The sequence below is a fragment of the Corvus moneduloides genome, chromosome 3 (assembly GCF_009650955.1).
Source record: "Corvus moneduloides isolate bCorMon1 chromosome 3, bCorMon1.pri, whole genome shotgun sequence".
NCBI classification, from domain to species: domain Eukaryota; kingdom Metazoa; phylum Chordata; class Aves; order Passeriformes; family Corvidae; genus Corvus; species Corvus moneduloides.
Window position 1 is genome coordinate 1,648,532 of NC_045478.1, and position 24,063 is coordinate 1,672,594.

The 24,063-nt window shown below is 48.1% G+C and overlaps 1 protein-coding gene across 3 annotated transcripts in view; it reads right to left on the reverse strand.

Annotated features, from left to right (window-relative positions):
* Positions 1–19,002, reverse strand: part of NCOA1 (nuclear receptor coactivator 1) — a 116,408-nt gene extending 97,406 nt beyond the window's left edge. For 2 of the 3 annotated variants that reach the window (XM_032103370.1, XM_032103373.1), the window contains exons 1-2: positions 18,897–19,002; positions 4,329–4,482 (exon numbers count right to left, since the gene is read on the reverse strand). The gene's annotated coding sequence lies outside the window, so the exon portion shown is untranslated. The remainder of the gene's footprint in view (positions 1–4,328; positions 4,483–18,896) is intronic. The other variant, XM_032103371.1, reaches the window with a different exon arrangement.
* Positions 19,003–24,063: the final 5,061 nt, after the last annotated feature.

The following is a 24,063-nucleotide window of genomic DNA, read 5'->3' on the forward strand; positions in this document are numbered from 1 at the left end:
CCCATTCCCCATCCCGGCTGGAATTCCCAATCTCAGCTCCATTCCCAATCCCAGCTCCATTCCCAGCTCCAATCCTGGCAGGAATTCCCAATCCCAATCCCAGCTCCATTCCCAATCCCAGTCTCAGCTGGAATTCCCATTCCCAGCTCCATTCCCAATCCCAATCCCGGCGGGAATTCTCAATCCCAATCCTGGCTGGAATTCCCATTCCCGGCTCCATTCCCAATCCCATTCCCAGCTCCATTCCCAATCCTCGCTCCATTCCCAATCCCGTCAGGAATTCCCAATGCCGATCCCAGCTCCATTCCCAATCCTGGCTGGAATTCCCAATCCTGGCTCCATTCCCAATTCCAAGCCCAGCTGGAATTCCCAATCCCAGCTCCAATCGCATTCCTGACTCCAATCCCAATCCCAATTCCAGATCCATTCCCAATCCTGGCTGCAATTCCCAGTTCCAACCATAATTCCCATTCCCATTCCTACTATTCCCGGCTCCATTCCCAATCCCAATCCCAGCTCCATTCCCATTCCCAACTCCATTCCCAATCCTGGCTGGAATTCCCAATCCCAGCTCCATTCCCAATCCCAATCCCAGCTCCATTCCCATTCCCAACTCCATTCCCAATCCTGGCTGGAATTCCCAATCCCAGCTCCAATCCCATTCCCATTCCCAGCTCCAATCCCAATCCCAATCCTGGCTGGAATTCCCAATCCCGGTTCCATTCCCAATTCCAGCTCCATTCCCAATTCCAGCTGCAATTCCCATTCCCTTTCCCAGTCCTGGCTCCATTCCCAATCCTGGCGGCAATTCCCAGTCCCAGCTCCATTCCCAATCCCATTCCCATTCCCAGCTCCATTCCCAATCCCGGCTCCATTCCCAATCCCGGCTCCATTCCCAATCCCAATCCCAGCTGGAATTCCCAATCCCATTCCCATTCCCAATCCCAATCCTGGCTGGAATTCCCAATCCCAGCCAGAATTCCCAATCCTCGCTCCATTCCCAATCCCAGCTCCATTCCCAATCCCAATCCCAGTTCCATTCCCAATCCCAGCTCCATTCCCAATCCCAATCCCAGTTCCATTCCCAATCCTGGCTCCATTCCCAATTGCAAGCCCAGCTGGAATTCCCAATCCCAGCTCCAATCCCATTCCTGACTCCAATCCCAATTCCAGATCCATTCCCAATCCTGGCTGCAATTCCCAGTTCCAGCCACGATTCCCATTCCCATTCCCATTCCTACTATTCCCGGCTCCATTCCCAATCCCAATCCCAGCTCCATTCCCATTCCCAACTCCATTCCCAATCCTGGCTGGAATTCCCAATCCCAGCTCCAATCCCATTCCCATTCCCAGCTCCAATCCCAATCCCAATCCTGGCTGGAATTCCCAATCCCGGTTCCATTCCCAATTCCAGCTCCATTCCCAATTCCAGCTGCAATTCCCATTCCCTTTCCCAGTCCTGGCTCCATTCCCAATCCTGGCGGGAATTCCCAGTCCCAGTTCCATTCCCAATCCCATTCCCATTCCCAGCTCCATTCCCAATCCCAATCCCGGCTCCATTCCCAATCCCAATCCCAGCTGGAATTCCCAATCCCATTCCCATTCCCATTCCCACTATTCCTGGCTCCATTCCCAGTCCCGGCAGAAATTCCCATTCCCAGTTCCATTCCCAATCCCAATCCTGGCTCCAGTCCCATTCCCAGTTCCATTCCCATTCCCAGTTCCATTCCCAATCCCATTCCCACTCCCAATCCCATTCCCAGGAAATCCCATCCAGGAGAAGTTCGGGATCAGCTCCTGCCCATTTGGGGATTTATCCCGAACTCTTCCCGCCTTCGAGCCGGCTCCGGGATCGCAATTCCAGCAATTCCAGCAATTCCAGCAATTCCAGCAATTCCAGCAATTCCCGCAGGGAGTCCAAATACTCGGGAAAACCTCGGGTTTATGGGAAAAAGACGGCAATTCCCGGGATTTTGGCTTCGCTAACGGCCCAGATCCATCGGATCCATCGGATCCATCGGATCCGGAGATTTCCCGGCTGGATTTTGCCCGGAGTGGAAAATCCCTCCCAGGCCAAAGGGGTTCAGAGGGCAAAAGTCTGGGGAAAACCTGGGAAAAATCTGGGAGAAATCCAGGAAAAATCTGGGAAAAATCCAGGAAAAATCGGGGAAAAAACCAGGAAAAATCCGGGGAAAACCCAGGAAAAATTTGGGAAAAAAATGGGGAAAATCTGGGAAAAATCTGGGAAAAACCTGGGAAAATCATGGAAAAATCTGCGAAAAAATCTGGGAAAAATCTGGGAAAAACCTGGGAAAACCCGGGAAAAACCTGGGAAAAATTGGGGAAGAACGTGGGAAAAATCAGGGAAAAACCTGGGAAAATCCAGGAAAAATCCAGGAAAAACCCAGGAAAAACTGGGAAAAATCCAGGAAAAACCCACATAAAACCCGGCAAAAATCTGGGAAAAACCAGGGAAGAATCTGGGAAAAATCTGGGAAAAATCCCAGAAAAAGTCAAGAAAAATCCTGGAGAAACCCAAGAAGAATCCAGGAAAAACCTGGGAAAAATTTGGGAAAAATTTGGGAAAAATCTGGGAAAAATCTGGGAAAAACCTGGGAAAAATCTGGGGAAAATCTCGGGGTTTTTGGCAGCATTTGGAAAATCCCAATTTCCCACACGGAAAATCCCAAATTCCATAAAAATTCCCGAATTCCACAGGGAATATCCCAAATTCCACAGGGAATATCCCAAATTCCATCCGAATTATCCCAAATTCCGTGAAAAATTCTCGAATTCCACCAGGAAAATCCCAATTTCCCACAAAGAAAATCCCGATTTTCCAGCGGGAATATCCCGAATTCCATGAAAAATTCTCGAATTCCACCAGGAAAATCTCGAATTCCATGAAAATTCCCAGATTCCCTCAGGAATATCCCAAATTCCATGAAAAATCCCCAAATTCCACCCAGCTCACCCCAAATTCCATCCGAATTATCCCGAATTCCATAAAAATTCCCAAACTCCCTCAGGAACATCCCAAATTCCATGAAAAAAACCTCAATTCTCCCGAAAATTTTCCCGAGAATCTCCCGAATTTCCACCAGGAAAATCCCAAATTCCCACCAGGAAAAAAAACCCCAATTCCATGAAAAATGCCCAAATTCCACCGGGAAAATCCCGATTTCCATTAAAAAATTCCCGATTTTCCACCAGGAACCTCCCAAATTCCATGAAAAATTCCCAAATTCCCTCAGGAATATCCCAAATTCCACCAGGAAAATCCCGAATTCCCAAGGAAAATCCCAATTTCCCACATGGAAAATCCCAAATTCCATGAGAAATTCCTGAATTCCACCGGGAATCTCCCGATTTCCATGGGGGACACCCCAAATTCCATGAAAAATTCCCAATTTCCCGCACGGAAAATCCCAAATTCCGTGAAAAATTCCCGAATTCCACCAGGAAAATCCCAATTTCCCACAAAGAAAATCCCGATTTTCCAACGGGAATATCCGAAATTCCATGAAAAATCCCGAAAGTCCACCAGGAACATCCTGAATTCCATGAAAATTCCCAGATTCCCTCAGGAATATCCCAAATTCCATGAAAAAAACCGCAATTCTCCTGAAAATTTTCCCGGGAAAATCACGAATTCCATTTAAAAAGATCCCAAATTCCATTAAAAAACCCCAAATTCCACTGAGAAAATCCCAAATTCCATCAGAATTATCCCAATTTTCCGCAGGGAATCTCCCAAATTCCACTGAAAAAATCCCCAAATTCCACCAGGAAAATCCCGAATTCCCACACGGAACATCCCAAATTCCATGAAAAATTCCCAATATCCACCAGAAATATCCTGAATTCCATAAAAAATTCCCGCATTCCCTCAGGAACATCCCAAATTCCATGAAAAATTCCATGAAAAATCCTCAAATTCCACCCAGATCACCCCAACTTCCATCCGAATTATCCCGAATTCCATGAAAAATTCCCGAATTCCCACAAGGAAAATCCTGAATTCCACCAGGAAAATCCCAATTTCCCACACAGAAAAAAACCCAAATTCCATAAAAATTCCCAAACTCCCTCAGGAACATCCCAAATTCCAGGAAAAAACCACAATCGTCCCGAAAATTTTCCCGGGAATCTCCCGAATTCCCACCAGGAAAATCCCAAACTCCATTAAAAAAACCCCCAAATTCCATCAGAATTATCCCAATTTTCCGCAGGGAATCTCCCAAATTCCATTAAAATTCCCAAATTCCACCCGAATTATCCCGAATCCCATAAAAAACCCGAATCCCGGGAATGTTGGCGGCGCTCACCTGCCTTCTCCGGAGGGGAGCGAGGGCTCATGGGAATTCCGGGAATGCCGGGAATTCCGGGAATGCCGAGGCTGACGAGGGCGGCTCCTAAAGCTTCGGGAATGCCGGCCTTCGGAATTCCATGGGAATGGAAGGCGGCAGCCGGGCCCGGATCCTGCCGAGGGAAAGGCGGCGGTTACGGCCGGAATTCCCCCGGGAATTCTTCCGGAAGGTCGGGACGGCCGAGAAATCCCGGGATTCGCTCGGGTTTTCCTGAAAATCCCTGGATTTCCTCGGTTTTCCCAGAAAAATCCCGGGATTTGATCCATTTTTCCCACAAAAATCTCTGGATTTGTGCCGTTCTTCCATGAAATTCCACGGATTTCCTCAATTTTCCCACAAAAATCCATGGATTCGCTCCGGTTTTCCCAGAAAATCCCTGGATTTGCACCATTTTTCCTAAAACTCGACGGATTTGCTCCATTTTCCCACGAAAATCCCGGGATTTGTGCCGGTTTTCCCCGAAATTCCACGGATTTCTTCCATTTTTCCCCAAAAATCCCTGGATTTCCTTCTTTTTCCCAGAAAAACGCATGGATTTTCTCCGGTTTTTCCCTAAAAATCTCTGGATTTCCTCCATTTTCCCAAAAAAATCCCTGGATTTGATCCATTTTTCCCCTGAAAATCCATTAATTTCCTCCATTTTTCCTAAAAAATCCCCGGATTTCCTCAGTTTTCCCAGAAAAATCCCGGGATTTCCTTCTTTTTCCCATATAAATCCCGGGATTTGTGCTGTTCTTCCGTGAAATTCCACGGATTTCCTCCTTTTTCCCAGAAAAATCCATGCATTTCCTCCATTTTCCCTAAAAATCCCGGGATTTGATCCATTTTTCCCTAAAGATCCACGGATTTCCTCCATTTTCCCACAAAAATCCCGGGATTCGCTCCCGTTTTCCCTAAAAATCCCGGGATTTGATCCATTTTTCCCCAAAAATCCCGGGATTCGCTCCGGTTTTCCCTAAAAATCCCGGGATTTGATCCATTTTTCCCCAAAAATCCCGGGATTCGCTCCGGTTTTCCCTAAAAATCAACGGATTTCCTCAATTTTCCCATAAAAATCCTGGGATTTGATCCATTTTTCCCTGAAATTCCACGGATTTCTTCCATTTTTCCCATGAAAATCCCAGGATTTGCGCCGTTTTTCCCAAAAAATCCCCAGATTTCCTCCTTTTTCCCAGAAAAATCCAGGGATTTCCTCCATTTCTCCCTGGAATTCCCAGGATTTCTGCCATTTTCCCCCAAAAATTCACGGATTTCCTCAACTTTCCCATAAAAATCCCGGGATTTGATCCACTTTTCCCTGAAATTTCACGGATTCTTCCATTTTTCCCCGAAAATCCCCGGATTTGCGCCGTTTTTCCCACAAAAATCTCTGGATTTCCTTCTTTTTCCATGAAAAATCCCGGGATATGTGCTGTTTTTCCCTTAAATTCCCGGGATTTCCTCAATTTTCCCAGAAAAATCCATGGATTCGCTCCGGTTTTCCCAGAAAATCCCTGGATTTGCAGCATTTTTCCTAAAACTCGACGGATTTGCTCCATTTTCCCACGAAAATCCCGGGATTTGTGCCGGTTTTCCCCGAAATTCCACGGATTTCTTCCATTTTTCCCCAAAAATCCCTGGATTTCCTTCTTTTTCCCAGAAAAACGCATGGATTTTCTCCGGTTTTTCCCTAAAAATCTCTGGATTTCCTCCATTTTCCCAAAAAAATCCCTGGATTTGATCCATTTTTCCCCTGAAAATCCATTAATTTCCTCCATTTTTCCTAAAAAATCCCCGGATTTCCTCAGTTTTCCCAGAAAAATCCCGGGATTTCCTTCTTTTTCCCATATAAATCCCGGGATTTGTGCTGTTCTTCCGTGAAATTCCACGGATTTCCTCCTTTTTCCCAGAAAAATCCATGCATTTCCTCCATTTTCCCTAAAAATCCCGGGATTTGATCCATTTTTCCCTAAAGATCCACGGATTTCCTCCATTTTCCCACAAAAATCCCGGGATTCGCTCCGGTTTTCCCTAAAAATCAACGGATTTCCTCAATTTTCCCATAAAAATCCTGGGATTTGATCCATTTTTCCCTGAAATTCCACGGATTTCTTCCATTTTTCCCATGAAAATCCCAGGATTTGCGCCGTTTTTCCCAAAAAATCCCCAGATTTCCTCCTTTTTCCCAGAAAAATCCAGGGATTTCCTCCATTTCTCCCTGGAATTCCCAGGATTTCTGCCATTTTCCCCCAAAAATTCACGGATTTCCTCAACTTTCCCATAAAAATCCCGGGATTTGATCCACTTTTCCCTGAAATTCCACGGATTCTTCCATTTTTCCCCGAAAATCCCCGGATTTGCGCCGTTTTTTCCCACAAAAATCTCTGGATTTCCTTCTTTTTCCATGAAAAATCCCGGGATTTGTGCTGTTTTTCCCTTAAATTCCCGGGATTTCCTCAATTTTCCCAGAAAAATCCATGGATTCGCTCCGGTTTTCCTAAAAATCCCTGGATTTGATCCATTTTTCCTAAAAATTGACGGATTTCCTCAGTTTTCCCATAAAAATCCAGGAATTTGATCCATTTTTCCCACAAAAATCCCGGGATTTGTGCCGTTCTTCCATGAAATTCCACGGATTTCCTCAATTTTCCCACAAAAATCCATGGATTCGCTCCGGTTTTCCCTAAAAATCCAGGAATTTGATCAGTTTTTCCCGAAAAATCCCTGGATTTCCCCCATTTTTCCTAAAAATCCAGGGATTTTCTCCATTTTCCCATAAAAATCCCAGGATTTGATCCTATTTTCCAGAAATTCCACGGATTTCTTCCATTTTTCCCCGAAAATCCCTGGATTTGCGCCACTTTTCCCAAAAAATCCACAGATTTCCCCCTTTTTCCCACAAAAATCCATGGATTCTCTCCAGTTTTTCCCTAAAAATCCACGGATTTCCTCCATTTTCCCTAAAAATCCCTGGATTTGATCCGGTTTTCCCCAAAAATCCCTGGATTTGCACCATTTTTCCCTAAAATTCCATGGATTTCCTCCATTTTCCCAGAAATCCTTGGATTTGCTCCATTTCCCCCCAAAAATCCACGAATTTCCTCCCTTTTCCCCAAAAAAATCCCAGGATTTGCTCCATTTCCCCCCAAAAATCCATGAATTTTCTCTCTTTTTCCATGAAAATCCCTGGATTTCCTCCACTTTCCCTGAAATTCCACAGATTTCCTCCATTTTTCCCCCAAAATCCCGGGATTTGCACTTTTTTCCCCCGAAAATCCACAAATTTTCTCTCTTTTCCCCCAAAAATCCACGAATTTCCTTTGTTTTCCCCAAAAACCCTCAAATTTTTTTTCATTTTCCCCAAAAAATCCATGGAATTTCCTCCTTTTTCCCAGAAAATCCCCGGATTTCCTCCATTTCTCCCTGGAATTCCACGGATTTTTGCCATTTCTCCCACAGAAATCCCCGGATTTCCTCCATTTTCCCTGAAATTCCACAGATTTCCTCCATTCTTCCCACAAAAATCCCTGGATTCCCTCCGGTTTTCCCCAAAAATCCCGGGATTTCCTCCCTTTTCCCACAAAAACCCCCGGGATTTCCTCCGTTTTCCCCCGAAAATCCACAAATTTTCTCTCTTTTCCCCCAAAAATCCCGGGATTTCCTTTGTTTTCCCCAAAAATCCACGAATTTTCTCCCTTTTTCCCTAAAATTCCACCGATTTGCTCCATTTCCCCCCCAAAATCCCGGGATTTCCCGAATTTTCCCATAAAAATCCCGGGATTCACTCCCAAAAGATCCCCGGAGGTCCTGAAAGATCCATAAAGAGCCCAGGGAATTCCACCAAAATTCCCCAAATCTCCATAAAAATCCTGGAAAACTCACGGAGGTCCTGGAAGATCCATAAAGAGCCCAGGAACTCCCCAAAGATCCCCAAAAAATCCCCAAAAATCCCCAAAAATCCCCAAAAATCCCCAGAGGTCCTGGAAGATGCATAAAGGTCCCCAAAAAATCCACAATTATCCCCAAAATTCTCCGCTAAGGTCCTGGAAGATCCATAAAGAGCCCAAGAAATCCCCAAAGATCCCCAAAAAAATCCCTAAAGATCCCAAAAAGTCCCCAAAGATCCTGAAAGATCCACAATTCTCCCCAAAAATCCCCAGAGGTCCTGAAAGATGCATAAAGAGCCCAAGGAATCTGGTAAAATCCCAAAAAAATCCCCCCAAAATCCCCCAAAAAATCCACAGAGATCCCAAAAGATCCACTGAGGTCCTGAAAGATCCATAAAGCTCCCAAAATGTCCACAAAGATCCCAAAAAATCCATTAAAATCCTGGAAAACCCCGCAAAGATCCCAAAAGATCCTCTGAAGGTACTGAAAGATGCATAAAGACCCCGAAATATCCAGAAATATCCCAAAAAACCCACAAAGATCCCAAAAATCCCCCAAAAATGTCCACAAAGATGCCGAAATATCCGCTAAGGTCCTGAAAGATCCATACAGAACCCAAAAGGTCCTCAAAGATCCCAAAAATTCCATTAAAATCCTGAAAAATCCACAAAGATCTCAAAATATCCACTAAGGTCCTGGAAGATGCATAAAGAGCCCCAAACCTCCTGAAAGATCCCAAAAATGCCCAAAAATCCCCAAATACCCCAAAAATTCCACAAAGATCCCAAAAGATTCACTAAGGTCCTGGAAGATGCATAAAGAGCCCCAAATGTCCACAAAGATCCCAAAAAATCCATAAAGGTCCTGAAAGATGCATAAAGCTCCCAAAATGTCCATAAATATCCCCCAAAAATCCCCAAAGAGCCCAAAAAATCCCCAAAATATCCACTACGGTCCTGAAAGATCCATAAAGAACCCAAAAGGTCCTCAAAGATCCCAAAAAAATCCACAAAGATCCCAAAGAATCCCCAAATATCTCTAAGGTCCTGAAAGATCCATACAGAACCCAAAAGGTCCCAAAAAGATCCCAAAAATTCCATTAAAATCCTGAAAAATCCACAAAGATCTCAAAATATCCACTAAGGTCCTGGAAGATGCATAAAGAGCCCCAAACGTCCTGAAAGATCCCAAAAAACCCACAAAGATCCTGAAATATCCGCTAAGGTCTTGGAAGATCCATAAAGCTCCCAAAATGTCCACAAAGATCCCAAAAATCCCATTAAAATCCCGAAAAAGCCACACAGAACCCAAAATCTCCGCTAAGGTCCTGGAAATCCCCAAAGATCCCAAAAAATCCCACAAAGATCCCAAAAGATACGTTAAGGTCCTGAAAGATCCATAAAGAGCCCCAAATGTCCACAAAGGTCCCAAAATATCCCAAAAAATCCACAAAGATCCCAAAAAATCTGCTAAGGTCCTGAAAGATCCACGAAGATCCCAAAAAACCCACAAAGATCCCAAAAAATCCATACCGGTCCTGAAAGATCCATAAAGAGCCCCAAATGTCCACCAAGATCCCAAAAATCCCATTAAAATCCCGAAAAATCCACAAAGATCCCCAAATCTCCGCTAAGGTCCTGGAAGATGCAGAAAGATCCCAAAAGGTCCACAAAGACCCCAAAAAACCCCCAAAGATCCCAAAAAATTCCACAAAGATCCTAAAATATCCTCTAAGGTCCTTGAAGATCCATAAAGAACCCCAAATGTCCACAAAGATCCCAAAAATCCCATTAAAATCTTGAAAAATCCACACAGAACCCAAAATATCCACTAAAGGTCCTGGAAGATGCATAAAGAGCCCCAAAATGTCCACAAAGATCCCAAAACATCCTGGAAAATCCACAAAGATCCCAAAAAAACCCATAAAGGTCCTGAAAGATCCATAAAGAGCCCCAAATGTCCACAAAGATCCCAAAATATCCCAAAAAATCCCCAAATACCCCCAAAATTCCACAAAGATCCCAAAAGATCCGCTAAGGTCCTGAAAGATCCATAAAGAGCCCCAAACGTCCTGAAAGATCCCAAAAAACCCACAAAGATCCTGAAATATCCGCTAAGGTCCTGGAAGATCCATAAAGCTCCCAAAATGTCCACAAAGATCCCAAAAATCCCATTAAAATCCCGAAAAATCCACACAGAACCCAAAATATCCACTAAAGGTCCTGGAAGATGCATAAAGAGCCCCAAAATGTCCACAAAGATCCCAAAATATCCTGGAAAATCCACAAAGATCCCAAAAAAACCCATAAAGGTCCTGAAAGATCCATAAAGAGCCCCCAAATGTCCACAAAGATCCCAAAATATCCCAAAAAATCCCCAAATACCCCCAAAATTCCACAAAGATCCCAAAAGATCCGCTAAGGTCCTGAAAGATCCATAAAGAGCCCCAAATGTCCGCAAAGATCCCAAAAAACCCACAAAGATCCCAAAATACCTGCTAAGGTCTTGGAAGATCCATAAAGCTCCCAAAATGTCCACAAAGATCCCAAAAATCCCATTAAAATCCCGAAAAATCCACACAGAACCCAAAATCTCTGCTAAGGTCCTGGAAATCCCCAAAGATCCCAAAAAATCCCACAAAGATCCCAAAAGATACGTTAAGGTCCTGAAAGATCCATAAAGAGCCCCAAATGTCCACAAAGGTCCCAAAATATCCCAAAAAATCCACAAAGATCCCAAAAAATCTGCTAAGGTCCTGAAAGATCCACGAAGATCCCAAAAAACCCACAAAGATCCCAAAAAATCCATACCGGTCCTGAAAGATCCATAAAGAGCCCCAAATGTCCACCAAGATCCCAAAAATCCCATTAAAATCCCGAAAAATCCACAAAGATCCCCAAATCTCCGCTAAGGTCCTGGAAGATGCAGAAAGATCCCAAAAGGTCCACAAAGACCCCAAAAAACCCCCAAAGATCCCAAAAAATTCCACAAAGATCCTAAAATATCCTCTAAGGTCCTTGAAGATCCATAAAGAACCCCAAATGTCCACAAAGATCCCAAAAATTCCATTAAAATCCCGAAAAATCCACACAGAACCCAAAATATCCACTAAAGGTCCTGGAAGATGCATAAAGATCCCCAAAATGTCCACAAAGATCCCAAAACATCCTGGAAAATCCACAAAGATCCCAAAAAACCCATAAAGGTCCTGAAAGATCCATAAAGAGCCCCAAATGTCCACAAAGATCCCAAAATATCCCAAAAAATCCCCAAATACCCCCAAAATGTCCACAAAGATCCCAAAATATCCTGGAAAATCCACAAAGATCCCAAAAAAACCCATAAAGGTCCTGAAAGATCCCAAAAAATCCACAAAGATCCCAAAATCTCCGCCAAGGTCCTGGAAGATCCATAAAGAGCCCAAAAGGTCCACAAAGACCCCAAAAAATCCGCCAGGAAAAAACTTTGGGAAAGGCCCGGAAAAATCTCTGGGAGATTCTGGATTAATGCTGCATTAATTTCTAATTAATTCCTAATGAAGTCTTAATTAATACCCAATGATTTCAGGATTAATTCCAGATTAATTCCTGATTAATTCCCGATTAATTCTGCATTAACTCCCAATTAATTCCTGATTAATTCTGCATTAATTCCTAATTAATTCCTAATTAGTTCCTGATTAATTCCGGATTAATTCTGGATTAACTCCCAATTAATTCCCAATTATTTCAGGATTGATTCCTGATTAATTCCAGATTAATTCCCAATTATTTTAGGATTAATTCCAGATTAATTCCTGATTAGTTCCAAATTAATACTAATTAATTCCTAATTAATTCCTGATTAATTCTGCATTAATTCCCAATTAATTCCCAATTATTTTAGGATTAATTCCAGATTAATTCCCAGTTAATTCCGCATTAATTCCACATTAATTCTGTATTATTTCAGGATTAATTTCCAATTAATTCCTAATTAATTCCGCATTAGTTCCCAATTAATTCTCCATTAACTCCCGATTAATTCCCAATTAATTCTGCATTAATTCCCGATTAATTCCACATTAATTCCCGATTATTTCTGGATTAATTCCGCATTAATTGCCCATTAATTCCCAATTAATTCCTGATTAATTCCCAATTAATTCCAGACCTGATTCTCGGGTTAATTCCAGAACAATTCCAGAGCCAATTCCAGGTTAATTCCAGAATAATTCCCAATCAATTCCCAATTAATTCCAGAGCCAATTCCCGGATTAATTCGCGGATTAATTCCGGAGCCAATTCCTGGGGTAATTCCCAATTAATCCCAGATTAATTCCAGATTAATTCGGGATTAATTCCAGATCTGACGCCAAGATTAATTCCAGAATATTTCCTGTCTAATTCCCAGTAAATTCCCGATCAATTCCGGTTTAATTCCAGATTAATTCCCGATTAATCCCGGATTAATTCCAGATAATTCCCGGATTAATTCTGGGTTCATTCCAGATTAATTCCGGAATAACTCCCAGATTAATCCCAGATTAATCCCGGATTAATTCCAGAGCCAATTCCCAAATTAATTCCAGAATAATTCCAGATTGATCCTGGGTTAATCCCAGATTAATTCCAAATTAATTCCGGATTAATTCCGGATTAATTCCAGATCACTTCCCGAATAAATCCCAATTAATTCCCAAGCCGATTCCTGAATTAATCCCGGATTAATCCCAGATTAATTCTGGAATAACTCCCGGATCAGTTCCAGGATTAATTCCAGACGAATTCCCAGAATAATTCCAGATTAAATCCAGAGCCAATTCCCGGAATAATTCCCAGATTAATTCCGGGTTAATTCCAGATTAATTCTGGAGCCGATTCTTGGACTAATTCCGGATTAATCCCGGATTAAATCCAGATTAATTCCAGATCACTTCCTGAATAAATCCGGGTTAATTCCAGAGCTGATTCCCACATTAATTCCCAGCTTAATTCCCGAATAATTACAGACTAATTCCTGATTAATTCCAGAGCCGATTCCCAGATTAATCCCGGATTAATTCCGGATTAATTCCAGAGCCAACTCCCAGATTGATTCCGAATTCATTCCAGATTAATTCCAGAGCTGATTCCCAGATCAATCCTGGATTAATCCCGGATTAAATCCAGACTAATTCCAGATCACTTCCCAAATAAATCCCAATTAATTCCAGAGCCGATTCCCAAATTAATTCCAGAATAATTCCAGCATTGATCCCAGGTTAATTCTGGATTAATTCCAGAACCGATTCCCAGAACAATTCCCAGTTTAGCTCCAGGTTAATTCCAGACCTGATTCCCGCATTAAGTCCCATTTTAATCCCGGACTAATTCCCGATTCATTCCAGAGCCAATTCCTGGATTAATCCCAGACTAATTCCTGATTAATTCCAGAACTGATTCCCAGATTAAGCCCGGATTAATTCCTGATTAATTCCAGAACCAATTCCCAGATTAAGCCCGGATTAATTCCTGATTAATTCCAGAACCAATTCCCAGATTAAGCCCGGACTGATTCTGGATCAATTCCAGAGCCAATTCCCAGACTAAACCCGGATTAACTCCGGATTCATTCCAGAACCGATTCCCAGAAGAGTTCCCAGTTTAGCTCCAGGTTAATTCCAGAGCTGATTCCCACATTAATTCCCAGCTTAATTCCCGAATAATTACAGACTAATTCCCAATTAATTCCAGAGCCAATTCCCAGATTAATCCTGGACTAATTCCCAATTCATTCCTGAGCCAATTCCCAGATTAATCCCGGTTTAATTCTGGATTCCTTCCAGAACCAATTCCCAGATTAATCCTGGACTAATTCCTGATTAATTCCAGAACTGATTCCCAGATTAATCCCGGATTAATTCCCGATTCATTCCAGAGCCAATTCCCAGATTAATCCCGGTTTAATTCTGAATTAATTCCAGAACCGATTCCCACATTAATTCTGGATTAATTCCTGATTAATTCCAGAGCCGATTCCCGGATTAGTCCCGGATTAATTCCGGATCAATTCCAGAACCGATTCCCAGATTAATCCCAGACTGATTCCCAATTAATTCCAGAGCCAATTCCCAGGTTAATCCCGGATTAATTCTGGATTCCTTCCAGAACCAATTCCCAGATTAATCCTGGACTAATTCCTGATTAATTCCAGAGCCAATTCCCAGATTAATCCCGGATTAACTCCGGATTCATCCCAGAACCGACTCCCAGAATAATCCCAGACTAATTCCCAATTAATTCCAGAGCCAATTCCCAGAATAATCCCGGACTAATTCCGGATTCATCCCAGAGCCAATTCACTGATTAGTCCCAGATTAATTCCGGATCAATTCCAGAGCCAATTCCCGGATTAATCCTGGATTAATTCCCAATTAATTCCACAGCCAATCCCCAGATTAATCCCGGATTAATCTCGGATTAATTCCAGAACCAATTCCCAGATTAACCCCAGACTAATTCCCAATTAATCCCAGAGCCAATTCCCAGGTTAATCCCAGACTAATTCCGGTTTAATTCCAGAGTCAATTCCCAGGTTAATCCTGGATTAATTCCTGATTAATTCCAGAACCAATTCCCTGGAATCGGCTTGGACAGAAAATTCGGGATCCTCGGAGCAAAAGCTGGGATTTGTGGGATTCTCTGGAATTCCTGGGATCCTTTCCTGCAAAATCAGCTCCAGGAAATCCGGGAAAAACTCCGGGAATTCCAGGAAAAGCTTCAGGAAATTTGGGAAAAACTCCAGGAAATCTGGGAAAAGTTCCCGGAAATTCCGGGAAAGCTCCTGGAAATTCTGGAAAAACTCCAGGAAATTCCAGGAAAGCTCCGGGAAATTTGGGAAAAGCTGCAGGAAATCCCAGGAAAAGCTCCAAGATATCCTGGAAAAGCTGCAGGAATTCCAGGAAAAGCTTCAGGAAATTTGGGAAAAGCTCCAGGAAACCTTGGAAAAGTTCCCGGAAATTCCGGGAAAGCTCCAGGAAACTCCAGGAAAGCTCCAAGAAAACCAGGAAAAGCTCCAGGAATTCCGGGAAAAGTCCAGGAAGTCCAGGAAAAGCTCCAAGAAATTTGGGAAAAGCTCCAGGAAATCTGGGAAAAACTCCAGGAAATCCCAGGAATATTCCAGGAAATTCAGGAAAGCTCCAGGAAATTCGGGAAAGGTCCAGGAAATTTGGGAAAAGCTCCAAGAAAACCAGGAAAAACTCCAGGAAATCCTGGAAAAACTCCAGGAAAGCTCCAAGAAAATGAGGAAAAGCTCCAAGAAATTCGGGAATGCTCCAGGAAATCTGGGAAAAACTCCAGGAAATCTCAGGGAAGTTCCAGGAAATTCTGGGGAAAAACCCTGGAAAAATCCCCAGGAATGGGGAATTTTGGGAATTTCGGGAATTTCGGGAATGGGGAATTTTGGGAATTTTGGGAACGGGGAGTTTCGGGAATTTTGGGAATTTTGGGAATTTCAGGAATGGGGAATTCTGGGAATTCTGGGAATTTTGAGAATGGGGAATTTGGGGAATTTTGGGAACTTCGGGAATTTCAGAAACGGGGAATTTCGGGAATTTTGGGAAATTTCTGGAATTCGGGGAATTTCGGGAATTTTGGGAATTTGGGAAATTTCGGGAATTTCAGGAATTTGGGGAATTTGGGAGATTTCGGGAAGGAATCGGGGCTGGAAGTGGGGAGGAATTGCAGGAACTCCGTTCCTGGGAATTCTCGGCTCCGAGGGAAAACCGGGAACGGGGCGGGGGGGGCGGAATCCCTCGGGAATTCCTCGGGAAAAGCGGCAGAACCCGGCGGAATTCTGGGAGCAGGGCGCTGATTTTCCCGGAAAATCCCGGGATTTCCTCCGTTTTCCCTCAAAATCCCAAAGATTTCCTCCGTCTTTCCCTGAAATTCCATGAATTTGCTCCGTTTTTCCCTCAAAATCCCAGGATTTGCTGGGGTTTTCCCAGAAAATCCATGGATTTCCCCCATTTTTCCCCGAAATTCCACGGATTTTCCCAGTTTTCCCACAAAAATCCTTGGATTTCCTCCATTTATCCCTGAAATTCCATGGATTTCCCCCATTTTCCCCTCAAAATCCCGGGATTTCCTCCACTTCTCCCAGAAAATCCCTGGATTTCCCCCATTTTCCCCTCAAAATCCATCAATTTCCTCTGCTTTTCCCAGAAAATCCACGGATTTCCCCCATTTTTCCCTCAAAATCCTGGGATTTGCTCCATTTATTCCCAAGAATCCGTGAATTCACTCCATTTTTCCCAAAAATTCCACAGATTTCCCCCGTTTTCCCCCCAAAAATCCCAGGATTTCCTCTGTTTTTCCCTGAAAATCCCCGGATTTTCCCCATTTTTCCCAGAAAATCCCTGGATTTCCTCCGTTTTTCCCAGAAATTCCACGGTTTTCCCCACGTTTTTCCCCTCAATATCCCTGGATTTGCCATTTTTCCCTGAAAATCCCTGGATTTGCTCCTTTTTTTCCCAAGAATCTGTGAATTTCCTCCCGTTTTCCCTGAAATTCCACGGATTTCCTCCGCTTTTCCTGGAAAATCCCGGGATTTGCTCCATTTGTCCCTCAAAATCCCGGGATTTCCTCCGCTTTTCCCAGAAAATCCATGGATTTCCCACATTTTTCCCAGAAAATCCATGGATTTGCTCTGTTTTCCCACAAACTCCCTGGATTTCCTCCGCTTTTCCCTGAAATTCCATTAATTTCCCCCATTTTCCCCCTCAAAATCCATGGATTTCCCCCATTTTTCCCTCAAAATCCCGGGATTTGCTCCATTTATTCCCAAGAATCCGTGAATTCACTCCATTTTTCCCAAAAATTCCACAGATTTCCCCCGTTTTCCCCTCAAAATCCCGGGATTTTCCCCATTTTCCCCTCAAAATCCCTGATTTCCCCCATTTTCCCCTCAAAATCCATGGATTTCCCCCATTTTTCCCAGAAAATCCTTGGATTTCCTCCGCTTTTCCACAAAAATCCACGGATTTGCTCCGTTTTTCCCTCAAAATCCCTGGATTTCCTCCGCTTTTCCCAGAAAATCCATGGATTTCATCCATTTTCTCCTCAAAATCCATGGATTTCCTCCGCTTTTCCGGGAAAAATCCCTGGATTTGCTCCATTTTTCCCTGAAAATCCACGGATTTCCCGAGTTTTCCCCTCAAAATCCCTGGATTTCCTCTGCTTTTCCCAGAAAATCCACGGATTTCCCACATTTTCCCCTCAAAATCCCCAGATTTTCCCCCAAAATCCACGGATTTCCCCCATTTTCCCCAGAAATTCCACGGATTTCCTCCGATTTTCCCTGAAAATCCCTCGATTTCCCCCATTTTCCCCTGAAAATCCCTGGATTTCCCCCATTTTTCCCTCAAATTCCACGGATTTCCCCCATTTTTCCCCGCAAAAGCCACAACCCCAATTCCCACTTTTCCTCCGCTCAGCTCTGCGTCGCTCTCGGAATTCCTCGGGAATTTTTTTTGGGGGGGGGAAAAACCTGGAATTTTGGGCCTTCTCTGAACCCCTCACGAGCGGCGACAATTCCGAGCTCTTCTTTTATTTTCTCCCCACCCCCCCTCCCGATTTCCCAACAGCATTCCGGGCAATCCAATAAAATAATCCATCCATCAACTGATTAATCAATCAACTAATCAATTAGTTAATGAAGAAGTCATTAATTATTCATTAATTAATCCCAAACCCCCCCCCCCCCCAGCAGAAAATCGACCCCCCCCCCCCCCTTCCCCTCACGGCGCACCTGGAATTGAACCCAAAAAAAAACCCCAGGAAAGAACCGACTTTTCCAGCACGGATCCCATTCCCTGCCCCTCACAACTTCCCGATCTCCCAAATTTCCCTCAGATCCCTGCGATTATTCCCCCCCCCCCCCAAAAAAATCCTGCGGGAAAGGGAGAAATGTTGGGAATGTAGGGCAGGGAGCTGGAAGAGCCCCTGAGGGAGCTGCTGCACCTGGCCCGGGAATGCCGCTCCTGAGGGATCCTGAGGGATCCTGAGGGATCCGGAGGGATCCAGAGGCACCTGGAAGTGTTGGATCCTCCTCGCCTGGCACCTCCCGCTGCTCCCAGGGTGGCATTTGGGGACATCCCCGAGCCGGGAATGGCACACAAAGAGCTGCCACCTCCAACCCCACCCGAGGGAACATCCCCCCACCCCCCACTCCCGGGGGCGGCGGTGCCATCTTCGAAACGGGGGGGGGGGGGGAAAAAAAAAAAAAAAACCCTGGGAATGAGGTTGGGAATGAGCCTAAGGATAGGAATGGGGGAAGGGGGGAGGGGGAAGGTGAGCGAGGCCAAAGCGCCTTGTGACTTTTTTTTTTTTTTTCTTTTTTTTTTTTTTTTTTTTTTGCCATCAACTTTCCATCGGCGCCGATGCGAGCGCCCGGGGGTGGCCGAGGGAGGCAGCGCCGGGTCCCTGAGGGGGGGAGCGAAGGCGGAGGGCGGCCGGGGGGAGGGAGCAGCGGCTGAGGCGGGGGGGGAGGAGGAGGAGGCGGCGGCCGCCATGGCAGCCCCGGCCCGGGGAGCCGGGCCCGCTTCCCTCGTCCGCCGCCCGTGACAGCTGCCGGAGGAAGCGGGCGGCTGAGGGGAAGCCCCCGGGGCCCGCTCGCCCACCCGCGGGGCCCCGCACTCACCTGCCGCTGACAGGCCGAGGCCGCCGAGCTCCGCGGGCAACGCGACAGCGACTCCCGCGGCCGGGCCGGGCGGCGGCCCCGGGGGGCTGCGGGGCTCAGGGCAGCCCCCGGGTGAGGGCAGCGCGGTGTTGGCGGCGCCGGCGGAGGCTGCTGGGGGCCCCGGTGCCGCTGCGGGGCTCCCGGGGCGGCCGGGGCCCCTTGCCTGGGCGGCGCGGCGCGGCTGCGGGGCTCCGGCTCGCTCGCCGCGATCCTCCCTCCCGGCGGGACGGGGCGGAGCTGGGCATGGAGGACGAGGGGGGCGGTGGCGGCGGAGCTCCGGCGCGGGCCCTCCTCCTCCTGCTCTTCTTCCTCCTCCTCCTCCTCCTCCTCCTCCTCCTCCGCTTGCCTCGGCCTCAGCCGCTGCTCGCCGCCATCTTCTGCCGAGCCGCGGGCGCGGGGAGGCCGCGCTGCTGCGCCCGGGATGGGGACGGGGGAAGGGGAAGGGGAAGGCGGCGGCGCCATGTTGGCGGCTGAGGGCGGCCGGCGCTGAGGGGCTGCGGCCGCGCCGGGCCCCAGAGTCCGTGCCCGGGAGCGCCCCGGTGCCGCCGCCGTGCCCTCAGCCCGGTGCTACCGCCGTGCCCTCGGCCCCGGGACCTTCCCGGTGCCACCGCCGTGCCCTCAGCCCGGTGCTACCGCCGTGCCCTCAGCCCGGTGCTACCGCCGTGCCCTCAGCCCCGGGACCTTCCCGGTGCCACCGCCGTGCCCTCGGCCCGGTGCCACCGCCGTGCCCTCGGCCCCGGGACCTTCCCGGTGCCACCGCCGTGCCCTCAGCCCGGTGCTACCGCCGTGCCCTCAGCCCGGTGCCACCGCCGTGCCCTCGGCCCCGGGACCTTCCCGGTGCCCTCAGCCCCGGATCCCTCCCGGTGCTACCGCCGTGCCCTCGGCCCCGGGACCTTCCCGGTGCTACCGCCGTGCCCTCGGCCCCGGGACCTTCGCGGTGCCACCGCCGCCCCCTCAGCCCCGGATTCCCCGGTGCCCCCGGCTCCCCCTCGGCCCCGGATCCCTCCCGGTGCCCGCCGTGCCCTCAGCCCCGGGACCTTCCCGGTGCCCTCAGCCCCGGATCCCCCCGGTGCCACCGCCGCCCCCTCAGCCCCGGATCCCCCCGGTGCCACCGCCGCCCCCTCAGCCCCGGATCCCTCCCGGTGCCCCCGGCTCCCCCTCAGCCCTCGGGTGCCCCTCCCATCCCGGCCGAGCTCCCGGTGCTGCCTCAGGGCAGGGCCCTTGGAGTCCTGGGATTAGGGAATGCTTTGGGTGGGATGAGAGCTCCAATCCCATCGCTATTCCAAGGCCCGGCACCTTCCCCCGGCCCGGCCTTTCCCTTGGGCACTGCCAGGGATCCGGGCATTCCCTGGGAATTCCAGCGCAGCCGGGAATTCCTTCCCAAGATCCCAGCCCGAGCTCCCCTTTCCCAGGGAAATCCCTCCATTCCCGCCTCTCCCAGCTTGGCATTGGATCCAGCCCCATCCCGACTCCTCTGCGGGAAGGAATTCCGGCCTCCAGGCCCTTCCCTGGGAATCTCGGCACTCCAGGAAGGCTCTCCCTTCCCTTTCCCATCCCCGACTTCCAGAAAAACCCCTGGCCATGGATTCGGAGCCTCCTGCATCCCACAATCCCGGAATGCTTTGGCTGGGATCCACGCAGCTTCAATCCCATCCCATTCCAAGGCCGGCACCTCCCCCGATGATCCCAGGCTGCTCCAGCTTTTCCTTGGACACTGCCAGGGATCCGGGCATTCCCTGGGAATTCCAGCCCAGCTGGGAATTCCTTCCCAAGATCCCAGCCCAAGCTCCCCTTTCCCACTGGGAAGCCATTCCCTGCCTCCTGCCCCTCCAGCCCTTTCTCAAATCCCAGCTCTCCTGGAGCCCCTTCAGGCTCGGGAAGGGGCTCCGAGGATTCCCTGGATCCTTCCCTTCTCCCGGTGTCCTCATGGATCCGGTGTGGGAATGGACCTTCAATCCCATCCCATTCCAACCCCGACACCTTTCCCTATCCCAGGCTGCTCCAACCTTTCCTTGGACACTCCCAGGGATCCCGGGGCAGCCGCAGCTTCTCTGGGAATTCCATCCCACCCCTCCCCATATCCCAGGGCAGGATTTTTCCCCCAAATCCCATCTCAATCCGTTTCTCCGTGTCACCCGTGCAGGACGCTGCCGAACACACCTGGAGCCGCTTCCCTTTTTTACCCCGTTTCCCTTCGGATCCGCTCCGGCAGCTCCTTCCTCACATCCAGGCTGGAGCTGCTTCCACGATTCCTCCTCTCCTTGGAGCTGCGAAATCCCGAACGCCTCCGGCAAAACAACTCCGAGGATCGAGGAGTCAAATCCCAGCTCCAGGTGCGTTGTTTGCCTCGATATTCCCGACGGGATGGAGAGCGCCGGTGTTCCGGAAAAACAAGTGGGATTTGAAAGGCCCAGGCCAAGGCAGCGTTGGGAATTCGCCCTCTGGAGTCACCTGATCCCGGGTTTTGGCTTTTCCAGACACCTGGGCTGGAATTCCCAGGAAAATCCCGTGGAAGGAATTCCCAGGGAATGCCCGGATCCCTGGCAGTGCCCAAGGAAAGGCTGGAGCAGCCTGGGATCATCGGGGGAGGTGCCGGCCTTGGAATGGGATGGGATTGAAGCTGCGTGGATCCCAGCCAAAGCATTCCGGGATTGTGGGATGCAGGAGGCTCCGAATCCATGGCCAGGGGTTTTTCTGGAAGTCGGGGATGGGCAAGGGAAGGGAGAGCCTTCCTGGAGTGCCGAGATTCCCAGGGAAGGGCCTGGAGGCCGGAATTCCTTCCCGCAGAGGAGTCGGGATGGGGCTGGATCCGATGGCAGGCTGGGAGAGGCGGGAATGGAGGGATTTCCCTGGGAAAGGGGAGCTCGGGCTGGGATCTTGGGAAGGGATTCCCGGCTGCGCTGGAATTCCCAGGGAATGCCCGGATCCCTGGCAGTGCCCAAGGAAAGGCTGGAGCAGCCTGGGATCATTGGGGGGTTGGAATGGGATGGGATTGAAGCTCCGTGGATCCCACCCAAAGCATTCCGAGATTCTGGGATTCAATTCCATAATTGTAGAGAAAATTCCCACATTTTTGGCCTCGGGGTGCTCCAGAGCCTGGATCCGTGATCCAAAGCAGGAGCTTGGAGCCTCCAGCCCAGCCAGGACAGAATTCCATGGAATTCCAGCTTTTCCTCAAATCCCAATTCCCAGCACACGGAAAACAACAACAGGAAAAATTCTCCCTTCCCAAACCCTCCCTTTCTTTCCCCAATCCTGACCTTTTCCCGAAGCGTTTTCCAGCCAGGAGAGCTCTCTGGAGAGGGAATATTCCATGGAAAACAGGGATTCCATGGAGCCTGGCTGGGAGGGAGGAGGGATCCGAAGGGCTGGAGCGTGCTGCCCTCTGCAGAGATCCCCCATGGATGCACGGGCTGGGAAAATCCCAGGGATTTGGGATTCAGGAAGGAAAAGGAGAAGGAAAAGGTTCAGGGATGGGATTGAGGGAAGGGATTCAGGGATTCAGGGATGGGATTTAGGGAAGGGAAAGGAAAGGAAGGGATTTGGGGAAGGGATTGGCAAAAGGAAAAGGAAAAGATTTAGGGAAGGGATTCAGGGATGCAGAGATGGGATTCGGGGAAGAGATTCAGGGAAGGGATTCAGGGAGTCAGGGATGGGATTTAGGGAAGGGATTCAGGGATTTGGGATTTGGGAAGGGATTGGGAAAAGGAAAAGGAAAAGATTCCGGGATGGGATTCAGGGACTCAGGGAGTCAGGGATGGGATTTAGGGAAGGGATTCAGGGATTCAGGGAAGGGATTCAGGGATTTGGGATTTAGGGAAGGGATTCAGGGACTCAGGGATGGGATTCAGGGATTCAGGGAGTCAGGGAGTCAGGGAAGGGATTCAGGGATTTGGGATTTAGGGAAGGGATTCAGGGAGTCAGGGATGGGATTTGGGGAAGGGAAAGGAAAGGAAGGGATTTGGGGAAGGGATTTGGGGAAGGGATTGGAAAAATGAAAAGGAAAATATTTGGGGAAGGGATTTAGGGATTCAGGGATTCAGGGATGGGATTTGGGGAAGGGATTCAGGGATTCAGGGAGTCAGGGATGGGATTCAGGGAAGGGAAAGGAAAGGATTTGGGAAGGGATTGGAAAAAGGGAAAGATTTAGGGAAGGGATTCAGGAATTCAGGGATGGGATTTGGGGAAGGGATTCAGGGATTGGATTTAGGGAAGGGATTCAGGGAGTCAGGGATGGGATTTAGGGATGGGAAAGGAAAGGATTTGGGAAGGGATTGGCAAAAGGAAAAGGAAAAGATTTAGGGAAGGGATTCAGGGATGCAGAGATGGGATTTGGGGAAGGGATTCAGAGATTCAGGGAGTCAGGGATGGGATTCAGGGATTTGGGATTTGGGAAGGGATTGGGAAAAGGAAAAGGAAAAGATTCCGGGATGGGATTCAGGGACTCAGGGAGTCAGGGATGGGATTTAGGGAAGGGATTCAGGGATTTGGGATTTGGGAAGGGATTGGGAAAAGGAAAAGGAAAAGATTCCGGGATGGGATTCAGGGACTCAGGGAGTCAGGGATGGGATTTGGGGAAGGGATTCAGGGATTCAGGGATGGGATTTAGGGAAGGGATTCAGGGATTCAGGGATGGGAAAGAAAAGGAAGGGATTTGGGAGGGGATTGGGAAAAGGAAAAGATTCAGGGATGGGATTCAGGGAAGGGATTCAGGGAGTCAGGGATGGGAGTTGGGGATGGGAAAGGAAAGGAAGGGATTTGGGAAGGGATTTGGGAAAGGATTGGAAACAGGAAAAGATTCAGGGAAGGGATTCAGGGATGGGATTTGGGGAAGGGATTCAGGGATTTGGGATTTGGGATTTGGGAAGGGATTGGGAAAAGGAAAAGGAAGATTCCGGGATGGTATTCAGGGACTCAGGGAAGGGATTCAGGGCAGGGAGTCAGGGATGGGATTTAGGGAAGGGATTCAGGGACTCAGGGATGGGATTTGGGGAAGGGATTCAGGGATGGGATTTAGGGATGGGAAAGGAAAGGATTTGGGAAGAGATTGGAAAAAGGAAAAGGAAACGATTTAGGGAAGGGATTCAGGGATGCAGAGATGGGATTTGGGGAAGGGATTCAGGGATTC